The 16,542-nt window shown below is 44.7% G+C and overlaps 1 pseudogene; it reads right to left on the bottom strand.

Moving 5' to 3' along the window:
- Nucleotides 1-4,330: 4,330 nt before the first annotated feature.
- On the bottom strand, nucleotides 4,331-5,595 carry LOC123396765 (annotated as a pseudogene).
- Between the last annotated feature and the right edge of the window lie 10,947 nt (nucleotides 5,596-16,542).

The following is a 16,542-nucleotide window of genomic DNA, read 5'->3' as shown; positions in this document are numbered from 1 at the left end:
TCACACGGAGTGACAAATCCCAGTCTTGATCCATGCTAACTCAATGGACACCTTCGGAGATACCTGTAGAGCACCTTTATAGTCACCCAGTAACATTGTGATGTTTGATACACACAAGGTATTCCTCCTGTGTCAGTGAGTTACATGATCTCATGGTCATAGGAATGAATACTTGACACACAGAAAACAATAGCAATAGAATGACACGATCACATGCTACGTTCATAGTTTGGGTCTAGTCCATCACATGATTCTCCTAATGATGTGATCCAGTTATCAAGTGACAACACTTGCATATGATCAGAAAACCTTCACCATCCTTGATTAACTAGCTAGCCAACTAGAGGCTTGCTAGAGACATTGTTTTGTCTATATATCCACACATGTATCTATGCTTTCATTCCATGCAATTATAGCATGGATAATAAACGATTATCTTGAAACAGGAAATATAATAATAACTATTTTATGATTGCCTCTAGGGCATATTTCCAACATGATGAACTCCTTGCTCTTGTGCTTCAAAAGATAGTCTCATGAACACTCAATCACTCTCTCGCAGATTTGGCTTGGCTAGAAGAGATTGATTGGGTGGAAAGCAACATGGGGAGGCTAGAAATCAAGATTAAAATGGGTAGGATTGGAATATCTTGATCTCAACACATGAGTATGTGGCTCTCTAAAAAAGTGGACGGGGCAAGTGTTGGTTCGTTCTGAGTGCTTCCTCTTCGAATGAGAAGTAGGTGGAGGGGTATATATGGGCATCTCCAAAAGTCAAACCATTACAACATTACTACCCAACTCGGTGAAACTGAAGTAAAAAAACTCGGTTGCACCGACTAGTGGAAAATGTGGAAACTTTAGGCTTTTCGGTGATACCGATATAGAAATCTCGGAGGGTCCGATTTTGGCTAGCCTAGGCAGTTACTCAAACTCGATGGCACTGATTTGCAAAACTGAGAAATTTCAATTTAGCAAATGGCTATCCATGGAGTTTGTCACTGTTTTTCGGCCAGACCGAAACCAAACTTGGTGTTACCGAGATGTTAGGGTTTGGCATATGATTTGTCTAGGGTAAAACTCGGTATGGCTGATTTGGAAATATTGGTGGCATTGAATTTGACTTTGGGGTTTGGACAGAATATTTGTGGGAGAATTTCATGAGTATTTTTGGTGGCTAATATCCAAACCCTTGAGCAACAAGATCATCATATACACCTCATCCCCTTTTAATAGTATTGGCTTTCCTATGGACTCAAATGTGGTTTCTCACAAAATGTAAGATTTAGAGTCTTAAAGCTTGTTGCCAATAGATGTTCCTTGCATTTAGGGGATCTCCTGACAATCCTTAGCCAATCCATCATTGAAATTTTCCTGAAATACACTAGATAGAATCGTTAGTCCAATGACATATATGTTGTTATTAATTACCAAAACCACATAGGGAGAAGTTGTGCTTTCACTTGGGCTAGGCATTTTCTTCGGCGCCATTTTCCTCAGATGCACCAGCATGAAAGTCTTCATTGTTCGGGATAACTTCTCCAGCATGTAGAGGTTCTTAAGTGGGTATGATATCTTCAATAGCTTTGAACCTAATGGATTTGCCAAGAGACATTTCATCTAGCACAGGAGGTAGCTGCTCTCTTTGCGAGCCATTAGCCTCATCGAATCGCACGTCTACAGTTTCAACAACCTTGTTGTGATAGGTGTTGAAGACTCTATATGTGTGTGAGTCCTTTCCGTAACCAATCATAAAATCTTCATGTGCTTTCGGTGAAAATTTGAAAATGTGATGAGGATCACTAATCTGACATTTAGCACCGAAGACTTTGAAATAACTCACATTGGGTTTCTTGTCGGTGAGGAGTTCATATGAAGACTTCTTGAGGAGTTTGTGGAGATAAACCTTGTTGATGATGTGGCATGCAGTGTTAACTACTTCAGGCCAGAAGCGATGAGGTGGCTTGTATTCATCAAGCATAGTGTGAGTCGCCTCAACAAGAGTCATGTTCTTTCACTGCATAACGCCATCCCGCTGAGGAGTGTAGGGGGCAGATAGGTCATGAGTAATCCCAAATCCAGCAAGATAGTCATCAAGACTAGTGTTCTTGAACTCGGTTCCATTATCACTCCTGATGTGCTTGATCTTGATGCAAAAGTTCATCGAGGTGCTTGAAAAATCGTGTGAAGACTTCCTACACTTTAGTTTTGTACCAGATAATATGCACCCAAGTGTAACGAGATAAGTCATCAACAATGACAAAGCCATATAAAGATGCATCGTTGGTTAGTGTGGCATAAAGAGTAGGGAAAAAGAGGTACGTGTGAAGAAATTCAAAGGGACTAGTGGTAGTCATGATAGTCTTGGAGGGATGCTTGGATATGGTCATGTTTGCAATCTTACAAGCCCCACACAAGTGATCCTTGACGAATTTGACATACTCTATGCCAATGACGAGCTTCTTCTTCACGAGTGTGGGAAAGTTCCTCATGCCAGCATGTCCAAGTCGTCGATGCGAGAACCAACCTTCTAAAGCTTTTACAAGTAGGCACGTGGCAGGCTGAGGACCTGTATAGAAATTAATAATATACAAGTCCCTTTGAAAACTTTGGATTTGTCAGATTTATAAGCACAGTGTCATGATATTTTCCAAAGATGACAACCATATCAAGATCACAAATCACCGAGACTGACATGAGGTTGGATCCAAGGGATTTGACAAGCATCACTTTATACACATGTCGATCCTCTGAGATTGCAACCCTACCTAGACCCAATACCTTGCTTTTTTCCTTTGTCAGCATAGGTGATATGCTTTAGGTGAGATGGTGCAAGTGGTGAGTCCATTAATAGGTTCTTGTCACCAGTCATGTGAATGGTGCATCCAATTTTGAGGGCCCACTCAGTAGCTTTAGGTGGTTCTTCCTGCTCACGAATTAGTGCAACTTACGAACTCATATACTTTAGAGTGAAGAATATGGCTTATCAAATTTGTTAAACAAAATTGTATCAATGAAGAAATATATGCAGTAAGATGAGGAGGATGGAATGAGTGATTTATTTAATCATGATTAGCTTGTGTCCTTTCAAGAATTTCCTCATGTCTCCAGCAAATTCATCACACGTTCAAGTTTGTGTGGAGACTTGACCCTGCATAAGTGATTACTTATTTTTTCTTCACCACACACATTTGCAAGGGTGGTAAAGATTTCATCATTCTACGAGTTGCATATGAGAATTGAGGCAATGAAGCTAATGCACTTCGTTTCAGTGTAGGTTGGTTAGAGTAATCAAATGAATAAGTAGAGAAATTCTTTGAAGATTTGTGAACATAATGGTTTGACAAATAGGGCACGTATTCATGAGCCTAAACATTTCCCTGTGAAATAGAAGCATTAGCATGAGCATGTGTAGATGTGTGACCATATGAGGAATTTGATCCACGTGAAGGACTTGGTCCACATAAAGAATTTGATGTGGGGCTCCTTTTCTTTACGGGTGGTGTCGTGATGACATTCACCCGAAGACTTTCTAAACAGCTCGTGGGAACCTAGATTTTCTTCATAGGAGTATTGTTCCTGTAGTTAGTTATAACATAGTATCTAGCAAATACTTCACCATTCTGATTTGTGAACAGTTTATAGTTGGAGTCAAACGACTCATCAGAAGAACATGAAATTTCACAGTTTAAGCTAGGCAAAGTGTATGGATCTAGAGGATGTCCTTTCACGGCAACCCATGTGGCTTTGGGGTACTACCCAGGTTTCCAGTAGGAACCATCAACATTCAATTTTGTTTCAAATGCAACACCGTCTTTCCTTGGGTTATTGTTTAGAATCTGCTTTTTGAGCACATCACAAAGGGTTTGATGCCTTTTTTATACTGTTGTGCATGCCTGTCGCATACAATTCCTTCAACATTGCATTTTCGTTGGTGACACTAGTGGTATTCTCAGATGAGGAATTTGTGACCATAGAGATAGTTGAAGAAGTTGCAACAACAGAAGACTTTGAACATTGAGGTGAAGAATTAGCAGTTTCACGTTCGATGCATTTCAAACAAGGTGGGGAAGCTCTTCGTGAGCGGAACTGATTTGTTGAGCAAGCAGAGAATCATTTTCCCTTCAAGATCATCATGAGACACCCTTAGTTTCTCAAGATCTTTGCTTTCTTTGAATAAATCCATAAGATTTTTTTCTCATGATCAACTAAGATAGTTTCATGGACGACGTTGAAGGTCATCATACTTACACTCAAGACTATGAAAGTCATCAGTCAGAGTTTGAGTCCGATCCATTTCCTCATTCAACAGGTCATCGCTTTTGTCTAGTTATTTCTGAATCCTTTCCATAGCAGTTTGTTGCTTAATGGCAATATTAGCAAGTTTGGAATAACCAAGTTTTAGATTATCATCAGATTCACCTTCGGTTGATTCATAGGAGGAAGAATATTGAGTACCTTGGCACCTTTTGCCATGAAGCAATAGGTGGGAGCAAAGTCGTCGTCACAGTCATCATAGTCGTTGACGATGTAATTTTCTTCATTGTTTAACATGGACTTGCTGACGAACGCAGTGGCGAGAGCTAGGCTTGCCACACCAGAGTCCAGCAGCTCCTCGGATTCCTCCTCTTCCTCATATTCTCCGGAATCCATTTTCTTACCAATAAGTGCCTGAGCCTTTCTATAACTGCTCTTCTCATGGGATGAGGACTTTGAAGATTTCTTATTTTTCTTGTCGTTAGAACTGTCATCCTTGTATTTCTTCTTCTTTGATTCCTTTTTCAAGAGAGGGCAATCAACAAGGTAGTGGCCAGACTTCTTGCATTTGTGGCAAGTTCTTTTCTTGTAATCACGCGATGAAAATTCTGATATCTTCACATCACTTTTTGATGATTTTCTAAACCGACCTCTTCTGGAGAACTTTTGGATTTTTCTCACGAGCATTGCTAGCTCCTGACTAAGTTCTTGAGGATCACCAAGGCTGTTGTCAGAGTCTTCTCCTTCAAATAAGGGAATTGCCTTTGCCTTCAATGCACGAGATCTTCTATAGCTTGGCCCATAAAGATCTCTCTTCTCAGCTTGTTGGAATTCATGAGTATTGAGCCTTTCAATAATATCAATAGGATCTAGTGACTTGTAGTCTCCATGCTCTTGAATCGTCAAAGCCAGTGTGTCAAATGAGGAATCAAGAGATCTCAACGGTTTTTTCACCACCTCATGGTTGGTGATGTCAGTGGCACTAAGATCTTGGAGCTCATTGGAGATATCAGTGAGGCAATCGAAGGTTTTTTGGAGATTTTATTTGTCGAGTCTTTTGAAGTGGTTGAAGAGATTACGAAGAACATCAACTCAGGAGTCAGTTGAGTTGAGACCCCTTTGTTGACTTTGGACAACCTGTCCCAGACGAGCCTTGAAGTTTCCAAAGCACTCAATCTGCCATAGTGTCCTTTGCTCGATGGCCACATATGATATTCTTTGCTTGAGAGTCAAGTTGTTTGTATCTCTTCACATCAACATCATTGATAGCGGGGGTAACTGATGGAACACCATTTCCACAATTTACCAAAGATCATTGTCAATTGCCTCAAGATGCATTTCTTCCAGTAAGGGTAGTCCGTTCCATCAAAGGTAGGACATCCAACAAAGACTTTGATCATACTTGAAGTCGACATAACTAAAACTATAGGTGGTTAAACCAAAATCACACTAGACAAGGGAGTACCTTGCTATCATACCAATTGAAGTTGCATTATATCGACCATAGGGGGGTGAATAGCGATTTTTGCAAATTCGCACCAAGGAATACTAGTTGATGATTTACCGGAGTGACGAAATGCAAGCAGTAGATAAACTATTCAAGTGCATGCATAACATGGCACTAGCAAAGTCGTCATGATGAAATTAAGCATACACAAAACACAAGTAGCGAGTAATCATGATAAGCAAGTGGAAGACAAGGTGATTGAAGAGTTTGGATTAATGAAATTGAGAAAGTCTTCAGTCAAAGTTTTCAAAAAGTAAGGACCAGTTTCATCAACAAGTAAACAAGGAAATGAAAGGGTTGAGGAAATAGAACCAGATGCTCGGTGAAGACAATGATTTGGTCTACCAATTTCAATTGTTGTGACAATCGTACGTCTGATTTGGAGCTGCTTGGTGTTTAAACCAAAGTACGCACTGCCATTACCGTATTCTTCTTGAGATAGAGTCACATAGAGTCCGTCCAATCAGTCGTGGTAACTCTTCAAGGTAGACTTCCAAACCTTCACAAACTCGGTCATCCGGCGGTCCACGACCACTCTTGGATGCACTAGACCATGACGCCTAACAGTATGGAAGATGCTGTTGGAAATATGCCCTAGAGGCAATAATAAAATGGTTATTATCATATTTCCTTGTTCATGATAATCGTCTATCGTTCATGCTATAATTGTATTGACAGGAAACACTAATACATGTGTGAATGAATAGATCACAATGTGTCCCTAGCAAGCCTCTAGTTAGCTAGCTCGTTAGTCAATAGATGATCATGGTTTCCTGATCATGGACATTGGATGTCATTGATAACGGGATCACATCATTGGGAGAATGATGTGGTGGACAAGACCCAATCCTAAGCCTAGCACTAGATCGTATTGTTCGTATGCTAATGCTTTTCTAATGTCAAGTATCTTTTCCTTCGACCGTGAGATTGTGCAACTCCCGGATACCGTAGGAGTGCTTTGGGTGTATCAAACGTCACAACGTAACTGGGTGACTATAAAGGTTCACTACGGGTACCTCCGAAAGTGTCTGTTGGGTTGGCACGAATCGAGATCGGGATTTGTCACTCCGTGTGACGGAGAGGTATCTCTGGGCCCACTCGGTGGAACATCATCATGAGCTCAATGTGACTAAGGAGTTAGTCACACGATGACGTGCTACGGAACGAGTAAAGAGACTTACCAGTAACGAGATTGAACAAGGTATAGGCATACCGACGATCGAATCTCGGGCAAGTACTATGCCGACAGACAAAGGGAATCGTATACGGGATTGATTGAATCCTTGACATCGTGGTTCATCCGATGAGATCATCGTGGAGCTAGTGGGAGCCACCATGGGTATCCAGACCCCGCTGATGGTTATTGGCCAGAGAGGTGTCTCGGTCATGTCTGCCTGTCTCCCGAACCCGTAGGGTCTACACACTTAAGGTTCGATGACGCTAGGGTTATAGGGAATTGTTATACGAGATTACCGAAAGTTGTTCGGAGTCCCGGATGAGATCCCGGACGTCACGAGGAGCTCCGGAATGGTCCGGAGGTAAAGATTGATATATAGGACGGATGGTTTCGGACACCGGAAGTGTTTCGGGCATCACCGGTAACGTACCGGGACCACCGGGACCACCAGAGGTGGTCCCGGGGGACCACCGAAGGGGGGCTGCGACCCCAAGAGGTAAGATGGGCTAAGTGGGGGTGGGAACCAGCCCCTAGTTGGGCTGGTGCGCCTCCCCACTCAGCCCATGGCGCAGGGGAAAGGAAAAGAGGGGGGGGAACCCTAACTTAGGTGGGCCTTAGGCCCACCAGAGGGGTGCGCCACTCCCTCCTCCCCATCTGGCCGCCACAAACCCCATCTGGGAGGGCTGCCGCACCCCCTAGGGTGGGAACCCTAGGGGTGGCACCCCCTCTCCCCTTCCCCTATATATAGTGGGCACTTTTGGCCTTTGGAGGAGATAGTTTTTCCCTCTCCCTCGGCACAGCCCTGCACTTCTTCCTCCTCCTCTCTGCCGGCGCTTGGCGAAGCCCTGCCGGGAGACCTCGTCTCTCCACCAACACCATGCCGTCGTGTTGCTGGTCTTCTTCCCCAACCTCTCCCTCCTCCTTGCTGGATCAAGGTGCGGGGGACGTCACCGGGCTGCACGTGTGTTGAACGCGGAGGTGCCGTTGTTCGGCACTAGATCGGAATCACCGCGAGTACGACTCCATCAACCGCGTTCTAGCAAACGCTTCCGCTTAGCGATCTTCAAAGGTATGAAGATGCTCTTACCCCTCTCTCGTTGCTGGTCTCTCCATAGGAAGATCTGAACATGCGTAGGAAATTTTTTGAATTTATGCTACGTTACCCAACAGTGGTATCAGAGCCAGGTTTTCTATGCGTAGATTCTATGCACGAGTAGAACACAAAAGTTGTGGGCGATGGTTTGTCAATTTGCTTGCCATTACTAGTCTTATTCTTTTCCGGCGGTATTGTGGGATGAAGCGGCCCGGACCGACCTTACACGTACGCTTACGTGAGACTGGTTCCACCGACAGACATGCACATCGTGCATAAAGGTGGCTAGCGGGTGTCTGTCTCTCCTACTCTAGTCGGATTGGATTTGATGAAAAGGGTCCTTATGAAGGGTAAATAGCTTTGGCATATCATCGTTGTGGCTGTCACGTAGGTAAGAAGGCGTTCTTGCTAGAAACCCAAATCAGCCACGTAAATCTTGCAACAACAATTAGAGGACGTCTAACTTGTTTTTGCAGGGTTTGACATGTGATGTGATATGGCCAAAGTTGTGATGTTGCATGTATGATGTATGAGATGATCATGTTATTGTAATAGGTTTCACGACTTGCATGTCGATGAGTATGACAACCGGCAGGAGCCATAGGAGTTGTCTTAATTTATTGTATGAGATGCAACGCCATGTGCTTGCTACTTTTACTTCATTGCTAACGGTTAGCCATAGTAGTAGTGATAGTAGTAGTTGGCGTGACGACTTCACGGAGACACGATGATGGAGATCATGATGATGGAGATCATGGTGTCACGCCGGTGATGATGATGATCATGCGATGCCTGAAGATGGAGATCGAATGAGCAAAGATGATAATGGCCATATCATGTCACTATATGATTGCATTGTGATGTTTATCATGTTTTACATCTTATTGCTTAAAACGACGGTAGCATAATAAGATGATCCCTCCTAAAATTTCGAGAACGTATTCCCCTAAGTTTGCACCGTTGCGAAGGTTCGTTGTCTCAAAGCACCACGTGATGATCGGGTGTGATAGATTCTAACGTTCGCATACAACGGGTGTAAGCCAGATTTACACACGCAAAACACTTAGGTTGACTCGACGAGCTTAGCATGTACAGACATGACCTCGAATACAAGAGACCGAAAGGTCGAACATGAGTCGTATGGTTGAATACGATCAGCATGAAGTTGCTCACTATGGTGACTAGTCCGTCTCACGTGATGATCGGACACGGGTTAGTCAACATGGATCATGTATCACTTAGATGACTAGAGGGATGTCGATTTAAGTGGGAGTTCATACTTAATTTGATTAAATGAACTTAATTGTCATGAACTTAGTCTAAAAGTTGTCTTTATAAATATTGTAGATGTCCAACGTCAACCTCAACTTCAACGCATTCCTAGAGAAAAACAAGCTGAAAGATGATGGTAGCAACTATGCGGACTGGGTTCGCAACCTGAAGCTCATCCTTGAAGCAAGTAAAAAGGCTTATGTCCTTAATGCGCCGCTAGGTGACCCTCCCGCTCCCGCAGCAGCGCATGACGTTCTAAACGTCTGGCAAGCGCGGAGTGATGACTACTCTCTGGTCAGGTGTGGCATGTTATACAGTTTAGAAACGGGGCTCCAAAGACGTTTTGAGCAACACGGGGCATATGAGATGTTCCAAGAGCTGAAGCTAGTTTTTCAAGCTCATGCCCGTGTCGAGAGATATGAAGTCTCCGACAAGTTCTTCAGCTGTAAGATGGAGGAGAACAGTTCTGTCAGTGAGCACATACTCAAAATGTCTGGGTTACACGGTCGTCTGACTTCACTTGGAGTCGAACTTCCGGATGATGCTATCATTGACAGAATCCTCCAGTCTCTCCCACCAAGCTACAAAGGCTTTGTGCTTAACTACAACATGCAAGGGATGGAGAAAACCATTCCCGAGTTGTACTCGATGCTCAAGTCTGCAGAAGTAGAAATCAAGAAGGAGCATCAAGTGTTGATGGTCAACAAGACCACTAGTTTCAAGAAAGGCAGGGGTAAGAAGAACTTCAAGAAAGACGGCAAAGCTGTTGCTGCGCCCGGTAAGCCAGATGCCGGGAAGAAGAAAAAGAATGGACCCAAGCCTGAGACTGAGTGCTTCTACTGCAAGGGAAAAGGTCACTGGAAGCGGAACTGCCCCAAATACTTAGCGGACAAGAAGGCCGGCAACGTTAAAGGTATATGTGATATACATGTTATTGATGTGTACCTTACCAGCGCTCGTAGTAGCTCCTGGGTATTTGATACCGGTGCTGTTGCTCACATTTGCAACTCAAAGCAGGAACTGCGGAATAAGCGGAGACTGACCAAGGACGAGGTGACGATGCGCGTCGGGAATGGTTCAAAAGTCGATGTGATCGCCGTCGGCACGCTACCTCTACATCTACCGTCGGGATTAGTTTTGAACCTCAATAATTGTTATTTAGTACCAGCTTTAAGCATGAACATTGTATCAGGGTCTTGCTTAATGCGAGACGGCTACTCATTTAAGTCAGAGAATAATGGTTGTTCTATTTATATGAGTGATATGTTTTATGGTCATGCTCCGCTGGTGAATGGTTTATTCTTGATGAATCTCGATCGTGATGTTACACATATTCATAGTGTGAGTACCAAAAGATGCAAAGTTGATAATGATAGTCCCACATACTTGTGGCACTGCCGCCTTGGTCATATCGGCGTTAAGCGCATGAAGAAGCTCCATACTGATGGACTGCTAGAGTCTCTTGACTTTCAATCATTTGACACATGCGAACCGTGCCTCATGGGCAAGATGACTAAGACTCCATTCTCAGGAATAATGGAGAGAGCCACCGACTTATTGGAAATAATACATACTGATGTGTGTGGTCCAATGAACGTTGAAGCCCGCGGTGGTTATCGTTATGTTCTCACTCTCACCGATGGTTTGAGTAGGTATGGGTATATTTACTTGATGAAGCACAAATCTGAGACGTTTGAAAGGTTCAAGGAATTTCAGAGTGAGGTTGAGAATCAACGTGACAGAAAAATTAAATGTCTACGATCTGATCGTGGAGGAGAATATTTGAGTCACGAATTTGGCACATACCTAAGGAAGTGTGGAATCGTTTCACAACTAACGCCGCCTGGCACACCGCAGCGCAACGGAGTGTCTGTACGTCGTAATCGCACCTTATTAGATATGGTACGATCTATGATGTCTCTCACCGACTTACCGCTATCATTTTGGGGTTACGCATTAGAAACTGCAGCATTCACTTTAAATAGGGCACCGTCTAAATCCGTTGAGACGACACCGTATGAACTGTGGTTTGGCAAGAAACCTAAGTTGTCGTTTCTTAAAGTTTGGGGCTGTGATGCTTATGTGAAGAAACTTCAACCAGAAAAGCTCGAACCCAAAGCGGAGAAATGCGTATTCATAGGATACCCTAAGGAAACTATTGGGTATACCTTCTATCTTAGATCCGAAGGTAAAACCTTTGTTGCCAAGAACGGATCCTTTCTAGAGAAAGAGTTTCTCTCGAAAGAAGTAAGTGGGAGGAAGGTAGAACTTGATGAGGTAATTACACCCCCTCTCGAACAGGAAAGTAGCGCAGCGCAAGAAGTTGTTCCTGTGGTGCCTACACCGACTGAAGAGGAAGTTAATGATGATGATCATGAAGCTTCGGATCAAGTTACTACTGAACCACGAAGGTCCACAAGGGTACGCTCCGCACCAGAGTGGTACGGCAACCCTGTGATGGAAATCATGTTGTTAGACAACGGTGAACCTTCGAACTATGAAGAAGCGATGGCGGGCCCGGATTCCAACAAATGGCTTGAGGCCATGAAATCCGAGATAGGATCCATGTATGAGAACAAAGTATGGACTTTGGTGGACTTGCCCGATGAACGGCGAGCCATAGAAAATAAATGGATCTTCAAGAAGAAGACTGATGCAAACGGTAATGTAACCGTTTACAAAGCTCGACTTGTCGCAAAGGGTTTTCGACAAATTCAAGGAGTTGACTACGAAGAGACTTTCTCTCCCGTAGCGAAGCTGAAATCAGTCCGAATCATGTTAGCAATTGCCGCCTTTTATGATTATGAAATTTGGCAAATGGACGTCAAAACAGCGTTCCTTAACGGGAATCTTAAGGAAGAGTTGTATATGATGCAACCAGAAGGTTTTGTCGATCCTAAAGGTGCTAACAAAGTATGCAAGCTCCAGCGCTCCATCTATGGGCTGGTGCAAGCATCTCGGAGTTGGAACATTCGCTTTAATGAGGTGATTAAGGCGTTTGGGTTCATACAGGTTTACGGAGAAGCCTGTCTGTACAAGAAAGTGAGTGGGAGCTCTGTAGCTTTCCTCGTACTATATGTGGATGACATATTATTGATGGGGAATGATATAGAGATGTTGGAGAGCATAAAGGCCTATTTGAACAAGAGTTTTTCAATGAAGGACCTTGGAGAAGCTGCATACATATTAGGCATCAAGATCTATAGAGATAGATCGAGACGCCTCATAGGTCTTTCGCAAAGTACATACCTTGACAAGATACTGAAGAAGTTCAATATGGAAAACTCAAAGAAAGGGTTCTTGCCAGTTTTGCAAGGTATGAGATTGAGTAAGACTCAGTCACCGACCACGGCAACAGATAGAGAGAAGATGAGTTCTGTCCCCTACGCTTCAGCCGTGGGCTCTCTAATGTATGCCATGCTGTGTACCAGACCTGATATAAACCTTGCGATAAGCTTGGTAGGGAGGTACCAAAGTAATCCCGGTGCAGAACACTGGACAGCGGTCAAGAATATCCTTAAGTACCTGAAAAGGACTAAGGAAATGTTTCTCGTTTATGGAGGTGACGAAGAGCTCGTCGTAAAGGGTTACGTCGACGCTAGCTTCGACACAGATCCGGATGACTCTAAGTCACAAACCGGATACGTATATGTGTTGAATGGTGGGGCAGTGAGCTGGTGCAGCAGCAAGCAAGAAGTCGTGGCAGCATCTACATGTGAAGCGGAGTACATAGCTGCTTCAGAAGCGGCTCATGAAGGAATTTGGATGAAGGAGCTCATCACCGACCTTGGAGTGGTTCCAAGCGCGTCGGGTCCTATGACACTCTTCTGTGATAACACTGGAGCCATTGCCATAGCCAAGGAGCCCAGGTTTCACCGGAAGACGAAGCACATCAAGCGCCGCTACAACTCCATCCAGGACCATGTCCAAACTGGAGTGATAGATATTTGTAAAGTACACACGGATCTGAATATTGCAGACCCGTTGACTAAACCTCTTCCACGAGCAAAACATGATCAGCACCATAATGCTATGGGTGTTCGATACATCACAATGTAACTAGATTATTGTCTCTAGTGCAAGTGGGAGACTGTTGGAAATATGCCCTAGAGGCAATAATAAAATGGTTATTATCATATTTCCTTGTTCATGATAATCGTCTATCGTTCATGCTATAATTGTATTGACAGGAAACACTAATACATGTGTGAATGAATAGATCACAATGTGTCCCTAGCAAGCCTCTAGTTAGCTAGCTCGTTAGTCAATAGATGATCATGGTTTCCTGATCATGGACATTGGATGTCATTGATAACGGGATCACATCATTGGGAGAATGATGTGGTGGACAAGACCCAATCCTAAGCCTAGCACTAGATCGTATTGTTCGTATGCTAATGCTTTTCTAATGTCAAGTATCTTTTCCTTCGACCGTGAGATTGTGCAACTCCCGGATACCGTAGGAGTGCTTTGGGTGTATCAAACGTCACAACGTAACTGGGTGACTATAAAGGTGCACTACGGGTATCTCCGAAAGTGTCTGTTGGGTTGGCACGAATCGAGATCGGGATTTGTCACTCCGTGTGACGGAGAGGTATCTCTGGGCCCACTCGGTGGAACATCATCATGAGCTCAATGTGACTAAGGAGTTAGTCACACGATGACGTGCTACGGAACGAGTAAAGAGACTTACCAGTAACGAGATTGAACAAGGTATAGGCATACCGACGATCGAATCTCGGGCAAGTACTATACCGACAGACAAAGGGAATCGTATACGGGATTGATTGAATCCTTGACATCGTGGTTCATCCGATGAGATCATCGTGGAGCTAGTGGGAGCCACCATGGGTATCCAGACCCCGCTGATGGTTATTGGCCAGAGAGGTGTCTCGGTCATGTCTGCCTGTCTCCCGAACCCGTAGGGTCTACACACTTAAGGTTCGATGACGCTAGGGTTATAGGGAATTGTTATACGAGATTACCGAAAGTTGTTCGGAGTCCCGGATGAGATCCCGGACGTCACGAGGAGCTCCGGAATGGTCCGGAGGTAAAGATTGATATATAGGACGGATGGTTTCGGACACCGGAAGTGTTTCGGGCATCACCGGTAACGTACCGGGACCACCGGGACCACCAGAGGTGGTCCCGGGGGACCACCGAAGGGGGGCTGCGACCCCAAGAGGTAAGACGGGCTAAGTGGGGGTGGGAACCAGCCCCTAGTTGGGCTGGTGCGCCTCCCCACTCAACCCATGGCGCAGGGGAAAGGAAAAGAGGGGGGGAACCCTAACTTAGGTGGGCCTTAGGCCCACCAGAGGGGTGCGCCACCCCCTCCTCCCCATCTGGCCGCCACAAACCCCATCTGGGAGGGCTGCCGCACCCCCTAGGGTGGGAACCCTAGGGGTGGCACCCCCTCTCCCCTTCCCCTATATATAGTGGGCACTTTTGGCCTTTGGAGGAGATAGTTTTTCCCTCTCCCTCGGCACAGCCCTGCACTTCTTCCTCCTCCTCTCTGCCGGCGCTTGGCGAAGCCCTGCCGGGAGACCTCGTCTCTCCACCAACACCACGCCGTCGTGTTGCTGGTCTTCTTCCCCAACCTCTCCCTCCTCCTTGCTGGATCAAGGTGCGGGAGACGTCACCGGGCTGCACGTGTGTTGAACGCGGAGGTGCCGTTGTTCGGCACTAGATCGGAATCACCGCGAGTACGACTCCATCAACCGCGTTCTAGCAAACGCTTCCGCTTAGCGATCTTCAAAGGTATGAAGATGCTCTTACCCCTCTCTCGTTGCTGGTCTCTCCATAGGAAGATTTGAACATGCATAGAATTTTTTTTGAATTTATGCTACGTTACCCAACAGATGCACCGTCTTCAAAGGTAGAAAGCATCAGTTTTACACAAGACAATCTCTTCGGTGATGCTTAACCACTTTGTGGCTTTGGGTGTTTGGGGTTTTCCTCACTTATGATCCTTTTAGAGTCTTGAGAGGAAGGTTTGATCTAAATAACACTTGTCAATTTCTCTCGGAGCAGCCAACCAACTAGTGGTTGTGGGGGGTAGTATTTATAGCCAGGGTGCACCCGGGCGTGATAAGCCATAAATGCCCATAACGATATGAACGCTGTTAGGATAAGATCCTTCGGACAGCTGGCGCTAAGCACAGTAACGGTCGGCAATTTGAAGTCTCAAATTCCCTAGGGCTATCAATTTCCTCATGGTAGGCAATTCACACTAGCGAAATCCTAACTCCTTGGTCAAACCAATTTCCTCAAAGACCAGAAGAACTTCATCTTTGTCACTGAAAAATTTGACTGCACTGTAAGGGATTTCCAAATGCTTCACCCGAAGGATTGGGCATGTGTAGGTTTTGAGATGAGCATCACTTGAAAAATTTCCTTAGTATTACCTCGACCCCCTTTAATAATACGATGTTTTCTATGACTCAGAAAGAGGAAAAGAAACTACAAAAACAAAGTCTTCAAGCTTTGAAGTCCTCGCATCAATATCTTCAAGGTCACACTAATATCCTCACTTTTAAAGTCTTCAAGCTTCAAAGTCCTCGCATCAATATCTTCAATGTCACACCAATTTCCTCACTTTCAAAGTCTTCAAGAATAGCGCCAAAGTCTTCAAATGAAGACATACATTTTTAGGGGCGACTTTCGTCGGTTAAACAAAACTCGTCAGGGACTTATAGGACATGTGTACATTCACAAACACATTAGTCCATTAATCCATAAGTATTCAATACACCAAAATCACTAAGAGGCACTAGATGCACTTACAGTATACTCCACTAAGGTTTTACTCCGTCGAATACTCCGCTATTTTTAAGGGATCAGTTAGAAATGGACTTAGACGTTGCGGTATGAAGGTTGGGTTGAGTTCTTATTGACAAACGACCGTCTAGCGGTTGTAGGGCATGCACGTCCGATCTAGGTTCTTCGTCCAAAATCTAACGTTTTGGGTTGCAAGTTGTGTTTTTTTGCATTGTTGGGCGCCTGCAACCGGACCCTTCAGCCCCCCCAAATGTTCATGCGGACACTCGTCTCATTGTCCGGTCACAAAATCGGCATCCAATTGGACCCTCAAAGCCATCTCAAATGACTGGCATGTTCGACACCCTCAAATCCAGTCCATATGCGGGAGATTTAGGGTTATGCAGATGGGTTCGCCACGTCAGATCTGAGGAGTCAGACCTAGACCTGGCCAAACAGGCTGGCCCGACCCGGCCCGGC

This window comes from Hordeum vulgare, chromosome 5H (assembly GCF_904849725.1).
Source record: "Hordeum vulgare subsp. vulgare chromosome 5H, MorexV3_pseudomolecules_assembly, whole genome shotgun sequence".
NCBI lineage: Eukaryota > Viridiplantae > Streptophyta > Magnoliopsida > Poales > Poaceae > Hordeum > Hordeum vulgare.
The sequence above is the reverse complement of the archived record's forward strand: the minus strand, read 5'-3'. Positions and strand labels throughout refer to the sequence as shown.